Below are 13,324 nucleotides of genomic sequence, written 5' to 3'. Positions count from 1 at the left end.
AGTAGTTTTGTACAATATGACGCGGTACCATACCCAGAAAACTTTTGTGTCGACTGACTCTGGCCGCGGAAGCCTACGCAATTATAAAATAACCATTATTAACACTCTACATCTTTATTCTTCACGTCTAAATATTTGCAGACCTCTGCCTCTAGAGGGCTCCGAATTGTAGCGTGTAACATGACGGTGTGTAACGTAACAATGACGGTGCGCGAGAAACAGCTTGCTGTAATCGAGTTTCTAGCAGAAGAGTTCGGCCACACGTGGACCGCCCTCTCCTTCAGCATTACAATGCCAAGCCACGCAGGAGCGCTGCGACATCTGCAACAATCCGACGCGTAGGGTTCACAGTCATGTATCATTTTCCGTACAGTCCCGACGTGGCTCCATCCAATTTTCATCTGTTTCCAAAACTTAAAGAACACTTTCGAGGTCTTCACTTTGACACTGATGAAGCTGTGCAAGCACAGGTGAGGTTACCGTTCCGCCAACAAAGTCAAACATTCTACGGGTGACGGTACCAACAAACTGGGCTCTCGCTGGGTGGAATGTGTTCTTCGGCAGGTTGAGAATACTGAGAAATAAATATGTAGACATGAAGAATAAGGATATAGAATGTTAATAAATTCGTTTTATTTAAAAAATCTTAAGAGATTTCACATAAAAACTTCTAATTATCTCAGTATCTACAGCCTTAGAGAACGTCAAACGGACGTCATTACTCCTGCGTGCTTCAGTATCATACTTATTTCCAAGTCGATTCTTCCTGACAATTCCAGTGGTATGAGTCTTTATCAACTAATTCAGATATACACCACTAGTGTAGTAATAGTTTGATACAGCGCATCTGAAAGTGTGACAGAAGTGCTTGGGTGCATTGAAATTTAATTCTTGATAGACGACGCAGTTCTCGCGGAACCCTTTCTGGGCAAATTTAGAGAAAGCGCATTGGAAGAAAACTGTGCTACCATTATGCTGACACCAATGTGTATCTCGCATAGGGTTCACGAAGAATAGAGTAAGAGAGATTAAAGCACGTACAGAGGCACACAGACAGTCATTTTGCGTTCGCTCATTACGCGATTAGAAAAGAAAATTGATAATATTGGTACAGTGTGACCTTCGCCAAGCAGTGTAAGGTGGCTTCCAGAGTGTATATGTAGATGTAGAACCTGAGGAGTCTTTTTCGCTCGTCGAAGACCACAGGCAAAATAAATCAAGGTGACTGGACTGTGATACGAACGCTCCTCCTCCGGAATTTCAGTCCAGCTTCCTAACCATGTCGCTCGTTATTGCCCCACCCCTCTCCCCCATTTCCAGTTTCATTTCACTAAGCACTACATCCCTTGCTGTTACCTGACCAATAGCTACGGTAAGTTTCATGGGAACAGTCGGAGCTCACAGAGCAGATGCATGGATATGTCTGCAGGTGCACAAAGGCAAATTGTGTCTGTCCTACTGGAACTCCACGTTGTATGAATTTCCTTGTATCTTTTGTATCGTCTTAAACACATATTTGCGCGTATACTGTACCTAAAAGTGCCTCCGATCTTTCGCAAATGGAATTACAGAAATTCATGGATAGAACTTGAATTCGCTGGTTCACCACCTTCGTACGGTATTGAGAGGGGCAGACATCAAGGCTAACCGAGGGAATGTGCGCGGAACATCCGCTGTTTTCACTTGCAGCGACGGAAGGGAAGACGTCATTTATAATGCCGGTCGATGCAGATTACTCCGAAGCCCACAAAGGAAGTACGTTCGGGCGCCGTGAAAGGAACGTCGCCCATCTCTTCGCCGTCGTCCATCAGTGATGAATGCTTCCAGAAGGCAAGTCAGGGACTTCCGGGGCTATTCTGCTACCCTCGGCTGCTGCCGAAATTCTTCACGAACTCGAGGGACTTCAGCTCTAATGGTATCTTTGTGCAGATACGGCGACATGGCAAAATTTTATTGGCCTGGCAGCATTTTTACATAAAAAATGAGCTTTTGAATTGCGCAGTTCTCTGTTGTTTTCCCAATGAGTAAATTCCATTCGTGATGTGCGAGTGTGGAAGAGCTGCAAAATTCCCACCTACGAATCCTACAATGTCTCCATTGGCTTCGAAAAATTTTACAGATGCAAATTTCTTTATTTTTATGAACAGCTGGCAGTCCCGTGAACCGGTCAAATATTCCACAAATTCGCTCTTCAGATATCAAATTTCCGCTGTCGAAGTACCTTCGTGGACAGTGCACTGTTCTGGTTTTCTTTTGTAATCCAGACCTCTTCTCAAGGCTATCAATATAGATAATCGTTAGGGATGTAGCTATTGTTATGGTTTTGCTCTTTACCGAAAGGCCCTGCATGCTTTGAATTTGCACTGTCTGATCAAAAGTACCCGGAGGCCCCTACGTAACGCGGAACTGGCCACCAGCTGTCACGAGAGGCGGATCCGCAAATATAAAAGGAGGTGGGTGGTATTATGTTGCCAGTGGAGAAGCAGTAACAGCCAAATGGTTCGACCAGGAGAGCTCAGTGACTTCGAGCGTGGACTGTTTATCACGTGAGTAACAAATCACCGAGGGACTTTTCAACCCTTCTAGAGGATCACAAGCCCCTGCTGGTTGTGGGACTGTGAAGTGAAAACGCGAAGAAACAACCGCAGCTAAACGAAGACCAGACGTACCTCTTGCACTGGCGGACAGAAACTGTCAAGCACTGGGGAAGGTGACTGTAAAACATCGCATGAAATCAGCGGAAGGAACCAGTCGTGAGTCCAAAAGAGGTACCAGCAGTCCAGCTAGCATACCGACTGTGCGTAGAGTGTACAATGGGCGAGCTGCTCCTTGTAAACGAATCATTTATGTAGTCAATGCGAGGCTTGAGGCGGTGTAAAGAGCGACGCCGATGGACAGTGGATGACTAGAAACGAGTGATTTTGAGTGATCAGTCACTCTATACCCGGTGGCAATACGATGGAAGGGTTTAGGTTTGGAGACTGCCTTGAGAACGTTACCTGCCATCATGTGCTATGCCAGTAGTGAAGTACGGAGGAGGTGGTGTTGTTTGTCGTGGCCAGGGAGTGGTCCTCTTATCTTAATAAAACGCCAAATGCAAAAGGATATAAACAAAATTTACAGCATTGTGTACTGCGTACAGTAGTTGAACAGCTGGCAGATATTATTGTTTGTATCAGTATGACACTGTCATAAAGTAGCATTTGTGAGGAATGTTTTGTACACAGTAACATTCCCGAAATGGACTGGCCTGCCCAGAGTATCGATCTGAACACAGTGAAACACCTGTGGGATGAGTTAGAATGTCGACTTCGCTCCGGAACCTATCGTCAACATCAATGCCATCTGTAGTTGCGACTCTTGAGTAAGACTGGACTGCCATTCCTCCACATGCATTAAGACACCCCATTGAATGTGTCTCCAACAGAACTGAAGCCGTCATACAGACGAAGCGTGGACACATACCATGTTAATGTCCACTAATAGTTGTCTGTATGCTTTTGGTCATATAGCGTACCTATCTATTTATTGAGAGGTCCAGTGTAAATGGTCGCATGCTTCCGTAATTTGGGGAAAAGCTTAATACAAAGTATGCAACATTTTGAGTAGCACACATTCCAAGCCAGGCGCTTAATAACTTGCTGAAGCCCACGAAGTACGTTCTTTGAACCTGTTTGCAGAGCAGGATCTATTAGTGTTTTTAAGCGCCATACATATCGCACGCCAACGATGCTGCCAAGCGTAGCGTAAGGCTCTGGAGAAGGGGCGCCAGATGAAATCACCTTCCGTTTATATTTCCCGTAGCTTTTCTAATTTTTCGTAACGCAGATTCACCGATTGTTCTTTAAATAAGAACGTGGCCAGTTGATCATTCCACAAACTAGTGCGCAGTGTGGAACAACGACGTTACGCGCCAAGCGATTTTCAACAATAATTGGAAAAATAAAGAGAATCACAAAATAAGTATTAGAAATTAAAGAACCCCTTATACCACTGAAAGTAAAGTTAAGAATCTGTTAGCATGTAATATGGAGTTAATAGGAGAGTTAAAGTAACAATGACGTATGAGAACTATTGATAGTTTTCTTAGATGATGTTCGGCATTGTTCGGTTCAAATGGCTCTGAACACTATGGGACTTAACTTCTGAGGTCATCAGTCCCCTAGAACTTAGAACTACTCAAACCTAACTAACGTAAGGACATCACACACATCCATGCCCGAGGCAGGACTCGAACCTGCGACCGTAGCGGTCGCGCGGTTCCAGACTGCAACCCCTAGAACCGCTCGGCCACCCCGGCCGGCGGCATTGTTCGGAAGGCTTATTGAAAAGGAAGGCCTCCGAATTTTTTATGTGAGAACTCTTAAAGCGTTTTGAAAAAAAAAAAATAAACTTGATTAACATCCTACATCTTTATTCTTCATGTCTACATATGTATTTTTCAACATAGGCACCCTGGCGACGCACACATTGCTCCCAACATGGGACCAGTTTCTTGATACGATTTCCGTAGAATGTTTGATTTTGTTGACGGAGCCACAACCTCGCTTCTTCTTGCTCCACCTCGTCACCATCAAAGTGAAGTCCTCGAAGTTGTTCTTTAAGTTTTCAAAACAGAGGCCAAGTCGTGGCTGTACGGGGGATAATCGATGACAATAAACCCAGGCCGTCGGACTGCTGCAGATATCGCAGTGCTTGTTTGTGGTCTGGCAGTGTCATGCCGAAGGAGAGGGTGCTCCATGCCTGGACGAACTCTTCGAAATTTTCTGCGGGTCTCGCAGCACATCGACATAGTTACGTCACAAACCACGAAGTTATACACGCCACAATTTGGAGTCCTCTAGGGTCAGATGATTGCAACTTGCGTCAGCGAAGCGGGGAAGTCGACCGAGGACAGAGTAATATGGATGACGTAATTCCTCAACAAATACTGAGAAAAGAATAAAAAAATTCGGTAACATTACTTTTAGCACGCCCTTGTATTACACAACAAGCAGTTCAGTATTTTATAGCTTCAAAAAAAAATTATCTGTATGCCGAGCAAATTACACTATTGGCCATTAAAATTGCTACACCAAAAAGAAATACAGATGATAAACGGGTATTCATTGGACAAATATATTATACTAGAACTGACATATGATTAAATTTCAACGCAATTTCGGTGCATAGATTCTGAGAAATCACTAGCCAGAACCTCTGGCTGTAATAACGGCCTTGATACGCCTCGGCATTGAGTCAAACAGAGCTCGGATGTCGTGTACAGGTACAGCTGCCCATGCAGCTTCAACACGATACCACAGTTCATCAAGAGTAGAGACTGGCGTATTGTGACGAGCCAGTTGCTAGACCACCATTGACAAGACGTTTTCAATTGGTGAGAGATCTGGAGAATGTGCTAACCGGGGCAGCAGTCGAACGTTTTCTGTATCCAGAAAGGCCCGTACAGAACCTGCAACATGCGGTCGTGCATTTCCTGCTGAAATGTAGGGTTTCGCAGGGATAGAATGAATGGTAGAGCCACGGGTCGTAACACATCTGAAATGTAACGTCCACTGTTCAAAGTGCCATCAATGCGAACAAGAGGTGACCGAGACGTGTAACCAATGGCACCCCATACCATCACGCCGGGTGATACGCCACTATGGCGATGACGAATATACGCTTCCAATGTGCGTTCACCGCGATGTCGCCAAACACGGATGCGACCATCATGATGCTGTAAACAGAACCTGGATTCATCCGAAAAAATGACGTTTTGCCATTCGTGCACCCAGGTTCGTCTTCGAGTACGCCATCGCAGGCGCTCCTGTCTGCGATGGAGCGTCAATGGTAACCGCAGCCAAGGTGTCCGAGCTGACAGTCAATGCTGCTGCAAACGTCGTCGAACTGTTCGTGCAGATGGTTGTTGTCTTGCAAACGTCCCCATCTGTTGACTCAGGGATCGAGACGTGGCTGGACGATCCGTTACAGCCATGCGGATAAGATGCCTGTCATCTCGACTGCTAGTGATACGAGGCCGTTGGAATCCAGCACGACGTTCCGTATTACCCTCCTGAACCCACTGATTCCATATTCCGCTAACAGTCATTGGATCTCGACCAACGCGAGCAGCAATGTCGCGATAAGATAAACCGCAATCGCGATAGGCTACAATCCGACCTTCATCAAAGTAGGAAACATAATGGTACGCATTTCTCCTCCTTACACGAGACATTACAACAATGTTTCACCAGGCAACGCCGGCCAGCTGCTGTTTGTGTATGAGAAATCGGTTGGAAACTTTCCTCGTGACAGCACATTGTAGGTGTCGCCACCAGAGCCATCCTTGTGTGAATGCTCCCCAACCTTGTGTGAATGCTCTGAGAAGCTAATCATTTGCATATCACAGCATTTTCTTCCTGTCGGTTAAATTTCGCGTCTGTAGCACGTCATCTTCGTGTTGCAGCAATTTTAATGGCCAGTAGTGTACTAAACACAACAGCATGTAATTATATTTCAGTGGACATAGAACGCACGTTTAGCTGTCAAAAGTAGAACACAGATCACACTGTGCTGACCGGCGGCGAGTCTTGCTTCTGTTTGTGACGGTCAGAGCGATGCCAATGTGTCTGTAGACGACCCTGCGGAGGGTCATAGGAAGCAGCTATACTCGAGATACATACGCCCCAACTGCTGGAACCCTGATGTAGGCAGCTGTTGAATATGACAATACAACTGACCTGATAACTGTTGAAGAGAGGGTGATTTTCCTCTCCTGTATGTGACAAGAATGCTAAACCCTGTTGCCGTATTCTTCATGCCCGGTTATTAAATGGCATATTCCGACAGCATAATGCCAGACGCCATACGGCAGTTCACACCGCAGACACTTTGAGGAATGTCAGTATCTTTGTCTAGTCTAACGGTCTCCTGATTTCTCACCCACAGAGCATGGCAGCGATGTGATGAGAAGACTTGTACTTTCAGAGAGCTTATAGCCAGCGATCTGCATGAACTGACAGAGCTCGTGTTTCTAGCATAGCATGAAATTCTTGCACGCCACAACTAATACTAGACTCATTAGTGCCGCTGGGTCACACGTCATACCATTCCAGGTCTGTAGTGAAGTTGTGTTTGGGCACAGTCAGTGATCAGAGGAAAGGCCCATATCTGCTCCCTCTCCGCTTAGCTGCAGCATTGTACATTGTGTTTCTGACAGAACTACTCCTCTTGCTGTTGAAAGCTATCCGCGCAGGTCTTCGTGCACGAATATGGTTCTAGCATTAGGGAGCACCGGCTCATTTTGATCATCTTTCTAACGAACGTCTGTATCAGACGTTCCCCGAACGGTGAATAGGATTAGGTGACCATCTGCTTTGTTTGATCTAGTCGCATTTTTTCTTGTGGCGTCATGTAAAAAGTCTTGGACACAAGGAAACAGTGGTGAAAGTGGAGAATTCCTGGCAAGAGCTGTCACTTCCTGGAATATGGTCTCAACAGCAATGTTGTTCGAACGGGTGACAGAAGTTGGTGCTACGAAGTCATGCTTGTATAGATGTTAGGGGATGCCACTTGAAACTATTGCGAATTTAGCACATTTTGCAAGCTGTGCAATTAAATATAATTATTGCATAAATGTGTCTACTTAGATTTTTTTATCATCAGCAAATCCAACAGAAATGACAAATATTCTCATTTTCGCTTAATAACTTTCGCCCCAGCATTCCAGAACAAATGCTCCCAATCTCGAATTGACAAATTTGCTCGTTTCCACTACCCCTGAAAGGTTGGACCATTAGCACGACAGAAGCCCACAGGAATATTAACTCCGAGTGCCTCAGGGGGTCGGTGCAAGTCTTTCAGTTGGCCATATGGGCGACTTGCATGTCCGTAACCTAAGACTGTTGTTCTACCGGGCAAAGGGGACCTACAGCTTAAAGTGCGAACCGAGCCACGTGTCATATTCGTGGTGAATCTTCACATCATTGAGAAGTATCGGTTTCATTAAAGGAAGACTGAATATTCCATGGCCCGACTGCAATTCCATCCCGGGATTTTCCAGTTTCCAGGTTACGTTCTTTAGCACTCCACCGCCACGTGGACATAAGGGGAAATATCGAAACATCACAAATACAACACATATCACGCTTAATATGGTGTAGGAAATGGCATTCAAACCAGCTTCCAGTCGTCTCGGAATGGAGAAATAAATGTCCTGTATCCTTTTGAAGGGAGTTTTCTACCGTTCTTCTTCTTCTTCTTCCTCTTCTTCTTATTCTTCTTCTGCTTGTGCCTTTGTCCCGCAGGGTCGGCAGGGTTACAATCGGATTTGGCATGGTTAATTTGAATTTTCTACCATTCTTCCTGCAAAACAGTGGCAAATTCAGTTGACGATGATGGAAGTGGATAGCGATCACGCGACCTTCTTTCCAAAGTGGACCACAAAGGCTCAGTAATGTTGAGATGATCTGACTGTGGTGTCCAGGATTGATGTAAAAATTTGCCCTTGTGCTCACAAAAACAGACCTGAACGGTGCGAGCTGTGTGAAGTGAGCCCCTGGCGTCTTGGAACACAGCATCATTGCTCATGAACAGACATTGTCCCATGGGACGGACCTGATCAGAAAAAAGGGTCACATAATCCTGGAGCCCATGGAATACCACGATATGGCTGCCCAAATCACCACCGAACCCCCGCCATGTTTCACTCCTGGGCCGTAAAGTCGGCCAAAAGCTGGAATAAGTGTGGGAAATACTCATCCGACCAAATGACTTTCTTCCGTTGCTCCTTCGTCCAGGTTTTATGGCTTCGGCAGCACGTTATCCTGTTACGGGCATTTGCGTCACTGATGATTGATTCTGTGATTCCAGCTCGCTCTACTTATCCCTGTTTACGAAGCCGCCTTCGTATTGTTTGGCTGCTGACAGGGTTCGCGGGTGCGACATCAAGTTCTGCAGTGACTGTATCAGTTATCGTACTCTTATTTTTCGTTACAATCCCATTCAGTTTCCGTCTGTCCGTTCGCGTTGTCGCTTAACGGATGATGTTTTCCCTCTTTCCCTGCGCACTATGCCGTAAAAATCTTCACTACCGTGTCTCTTGAAACACCAGTCACTTTGCCCACCTTAGTTACATAAACACTCAAAGCACCAACAGTTCTCCGACGTTCGTATTCACTTAGCTCCGACATCGCGCACTAACGATTACACAGAACACTGTTCAGACCACAACTGACACAACGTACTGAGGACGTTGTATAGGCCCGTGGGCAAATAAAACAGCGCAACCTGCAGGCTTGTCTCCATGTGCATTTATGTTCAAGCATGCAACTGTCGCGGTGTTTCCATTTTTTTTTCTTTTTTTCCAGTCGCTGTAGATACAGTGTGGAAAGCACGCAGTTAATATTGGAAATTCGTTAATTTATTTCTTTCGCTTTTAATTTTTTAGAAGTTGTTCTCATTCCTCATTTCACATAATCACCTCCATAGGCTGTCACCTACCCCGGGCCGGCCGTAGTGGCCGAGCGGTTCTAGGCGCTTCAGTCTGGAACCACGCGACCGCTACGGTCGCAGGTTCGAATCCTGCCTCGGGCATGGATGTGTGTGATGTCCTTAGGTTAGTTAGGTTTAAGTAGTTCTAAGTTCTAGGGGACTGATGACCTCAGATGTTAAGTCACATAGTGCTCAGAGCCATTTTTGAACCTACCCCAGGCCGTGGATTTTTTAAAAATACTTTTCAGCTCACTATGTGATTATCCATAAAAACATCCTTAAAATAAATAAAATAATAAATTAATTCTATACGGAAATGTTACAGCTGCGAGTATATTCTTACACCATAGACCGTGGGCAGCGTCACCTGGCCTACGAAAACAGATTTAATTTTTAAGTTTTATTTGAAAATGTATCCTGAATAATATTGTTCAGATAATTTTGATCTAAATGTCATTCATTTTGTACAAATAATCGGGAAAAATGAAGTTATAATTCATTTTTAACGTTAAGAAATGGCTCAGAAGGGATGCATTTCCAACTTTGTGGGTCATAGTTTCATTCGCGAGTAGTGTTTTCAACGCGTTGCCAGAATTTCTGCTCGAACGCGTTGTGCATGTAATCAGTAGCAGCGTGATTAGCTTCTGATTTTCCTGGCTGTCGGCAGTTCTCTATTAAATGCGAGGAAGCGTCGCATCTCCACAGATCACCTTCGGACACAGCAAAATGAAAGGACTCTTGCCCACAACGGCAGCGTATCCGTTTCCACTTCTCGGCCAATGAAGGGTTGTACAGGTTTTGTGTGTCCGACTGTGACAGCGAAAGAGTCGCAGGTAGGAGTTGGTACACAACGTTTCAGACTCGATCGAAATCACGCTAAGTTGTTCCTGCAGTCGTTCCGGCTTCAATGTTGATGTCTGGCTATCCGTTTTTATTTCCTAAGACTTATGTGCAGTAGCTTTCATTCTGTATGATAAATGTGTCGCTTCGAGCTTGGTTTGAACAAGGACGGTTTCTTACTGTTGGTCCCAATAATCCAGGAGAGAACATGGTGCTTAAGGTGAAAGACGAGGTCTTCCACATACTAGCAGTACCGCGCGTGATATCTACGCCAAAGTCTCTAAAATAAAAAAACAACAGAAAAACAAAAACAAATAAACTCTTAAACAAACCAAGGCTGGCAATCTGGCTTCGACAAATTTCCACTTTAGATACATTATAAAAAATTTCATCCTCAAATTTCAGGCACCATTTTTTTCAGATCTTTCTCATACCGCAGAGGATTCTGGATATGAATTTTAGCTCTCTTCTCTACATCGCTAAGGAATTTCTAATTTGATTAACTACTGAAAAAGAAAATCTGTACGTTTAAGTACAAAATAATGTATTATGGTAACGTTATATATGGAATGGATACGTTACGAAAAAATGAAAGAAAACAGCATCGCTAAAACACACACACACAAATATATTTTTGCAACCAACTCATAAAATTTTCTAATAACGTGAAATTGTTCTAATTTTCATCTCTTGGGATTTTTTCTGCTTTAAAAGTATCATCAATATTTAAGGAGAATACCTGACAGATCAAGCAATTTTAAACTTCCTACAGTTAATGAGATTTTGTCACATCGCTATGTAAGTAATTACATAATTTTTTTCGAGCAGCAGGGCACCTTTAGCCTTGTTCAGCATTTTGTAAAAAAGCGAAAATGCACATTTTAGATAGAAAATGTATGCTAACTGTACAGCACGTGAATACACATTCAAATGCAAGACATTTTCGCATGCAGTTAAGAGTAAAACAGCCCAAGAAAGGAAGAGGTACGGTATTTAAAGAAACGTCACATTGTTACAGAAACAACTGAATCAAGCTGAACTTCGTAAAACTATTTTTTTATTGACTATTTAGCGAATAATTTAAATAGTTCTGTTCAGATTATAGACATTTAGATCATAGCTCTTTGCCGCAATTGGTAGCATAATTACTCAAATAATCTCGTATTCTACGTAATAAAACTCTATATACTTCATATCGAAAATAAGAATTGTTGGGAAATTGTAGTGTTTCGTACCGACTTGACATTGGAATGCTGATGAAAAACCCTTGGTTATACCCCCTGAAAAACCAAATTTCCTAAATTTATACGAACCCTCTTTCATTGCTTAAGAAGCCTTATTCATGTTAAATAAGCACGTAGGTCGTTCTGATGAAATTTCAGCGAGATGTCGGATGTTTGATAGGCTCGTCTAGCTCGTTTTGCAGAGAAATTACGCGTAATCATTCCAACATTGATAACGGAGTTGTCTTTTCTCACGCACTTTCTGGACAGGACTCCTAAAATATACGGTGGGATATAAAAAGAAAAAATTAAACTACCGAAGATAGGGGACACAAGTTTTACTTTCTGAAGGTTCTTGTTATATATTTCTTTTTAGGACGTCATCTCGGAAGTCGTCACCTGCTTCAGTTGCGACAAAACTTTGGTAAAGCTAAGATAGTTTTTTTATTTTGTTGTAAATTAATGCGACGTTAATCGGAACCTTATAATCAGCTTTGAATAACTGGCGAGCCAACTTTTGGCATTGGATGTGCTGGACCCACCTGTTCACTATATACGTCAAGAGCACATGCCACAATTACGGCCCTTATTTGACAGAACGGGAACGTTAGATGCCACAAAATATATTCAGATGGTCAAATCAACAACAATCACGATTAAGAAATCAAACTAGATTGATTGGCATGTTGTGCTTCACATAACATACAAAATACGATTAAACCAAAAAAGATATTTTACGATGACAGAGCAGTTACTCACATGGGTGTGGAATAGTCTACGTAAACCAAATAAAGCAAAGCAACGTCTACTAGGACGTAAAAAAAAAACACTATGAAAATTTAAAATTGGGCGTACAGGTTATACTCGCGCAGCACAATATTACGGCCAGTGACACTCGGTGCAACGCATTCTAAGAGGAGGAAAGGACTTTTTCCGTACTCACCCCTGCGGCGCCACGCTCACATATGAGTGACCTGGCTGGAAAGGGGCAGGTGAATCATCGACAACGCGTCCTCCGGCGACAGAATCTGTCCTCCATGCTTGCAAGATGGCGCCCCGGCGTTCTGGAGAGTGAATGGCGCAATCGATGCGCACATGTTTCCCACGCAGCCCGGCGGGGTGCACGCATGCGCACTGCTATCGACCGCACAGGTGCATGAACAATGGAAATGAGGGAGAGAATAATAAAGTAACACCTCGGCGCCCCGCGCTGACCGCCGGCCGCTGCGGCACACTTTGTCGGGCAGGCTGGCGGGCGCTCCCTTGGGGCACATAACGGACACGTCTAATGGCGCCGCGCGTCGCCGGCAAAAAGGGCTCGTTTTCGTCCAATCGAACTTGGACTGCGTCCCACCGAACAAAGCATATTACTGGAGGGCATACGTAATTTACACCACTACTGAGAACTCCTTATTTGGTAAATGACACGAAGGCACGAATGTTTTTCATGGCACGCAGACCGTAGACGAATATACAGGGTGTTTCACTATTTCTATTACAAGTTTCTAGGATTTGTAGAGGTAACTTAGGAGGAAAAGGAACCCTTGTCCGGAAGCGTAACATTTGGGTATAAAATAATGACACGGGCAGTGTTTCGAGCACTCGTGGTCGGGTTCTCTTACTCGTGACGAAGGACGTCCTCTTCAAAGTTTAGGGCTCGGTGCGTCCGTGAACCACCACAGTCAGTCCTCCTAGGTGCGAGCGTACCGGAGAGCACAGAAACATAACTGAAGCGACTTAATTGGTTGACACTTGGACGACAGCAATACGACACCGACACGTATTAC

At 44.3% G+C, this 13,324-nt stretch overlaps 1 protein-coding gene across 1 annotated transcript in view; it reads right to left on the bottom strand.

Annotated features, from left to right (window-relative positions):
- The window catches only part of LOC126235159 (forkhead box protein J1.2-like), a 243,762-nt gene extending 231,163 nt beyond the window's left edge, over positions 1–12,599 (bottom strand). Inside the window, exon 1 of the mRNA XM_049943892.1 lies at positions 12,481–12,599. The gene's annotated coding sequence lies outside the window, so the exon portion shown is untranslated. The remainder of the gene's footprint in view (positions 1–12,480) is intronic.
- Between the last annotated feature and the right edge of the window lie 725 nt (positions 12,600–13,324).

Source organism: Schistocerca nitens, chromosome 2 (assembly GCF_023898315.1).
Source record: "Schistocerca nitens isolate TAMUIC-IGC-003100 chromosome 2, iqSchNite1.1, whole genome shotgun sequence".
Classification (NCBI taxonomy): domain Eukaryota; kingdom Metazoa; phylum Arthropoda; class Insecta; order Orthoptera; family Acrididae; genus Schistocerca; species Schistocerca nitens.
This window is presented reverse-complemented; position numbering and strand designations above follow the sequence as displayed.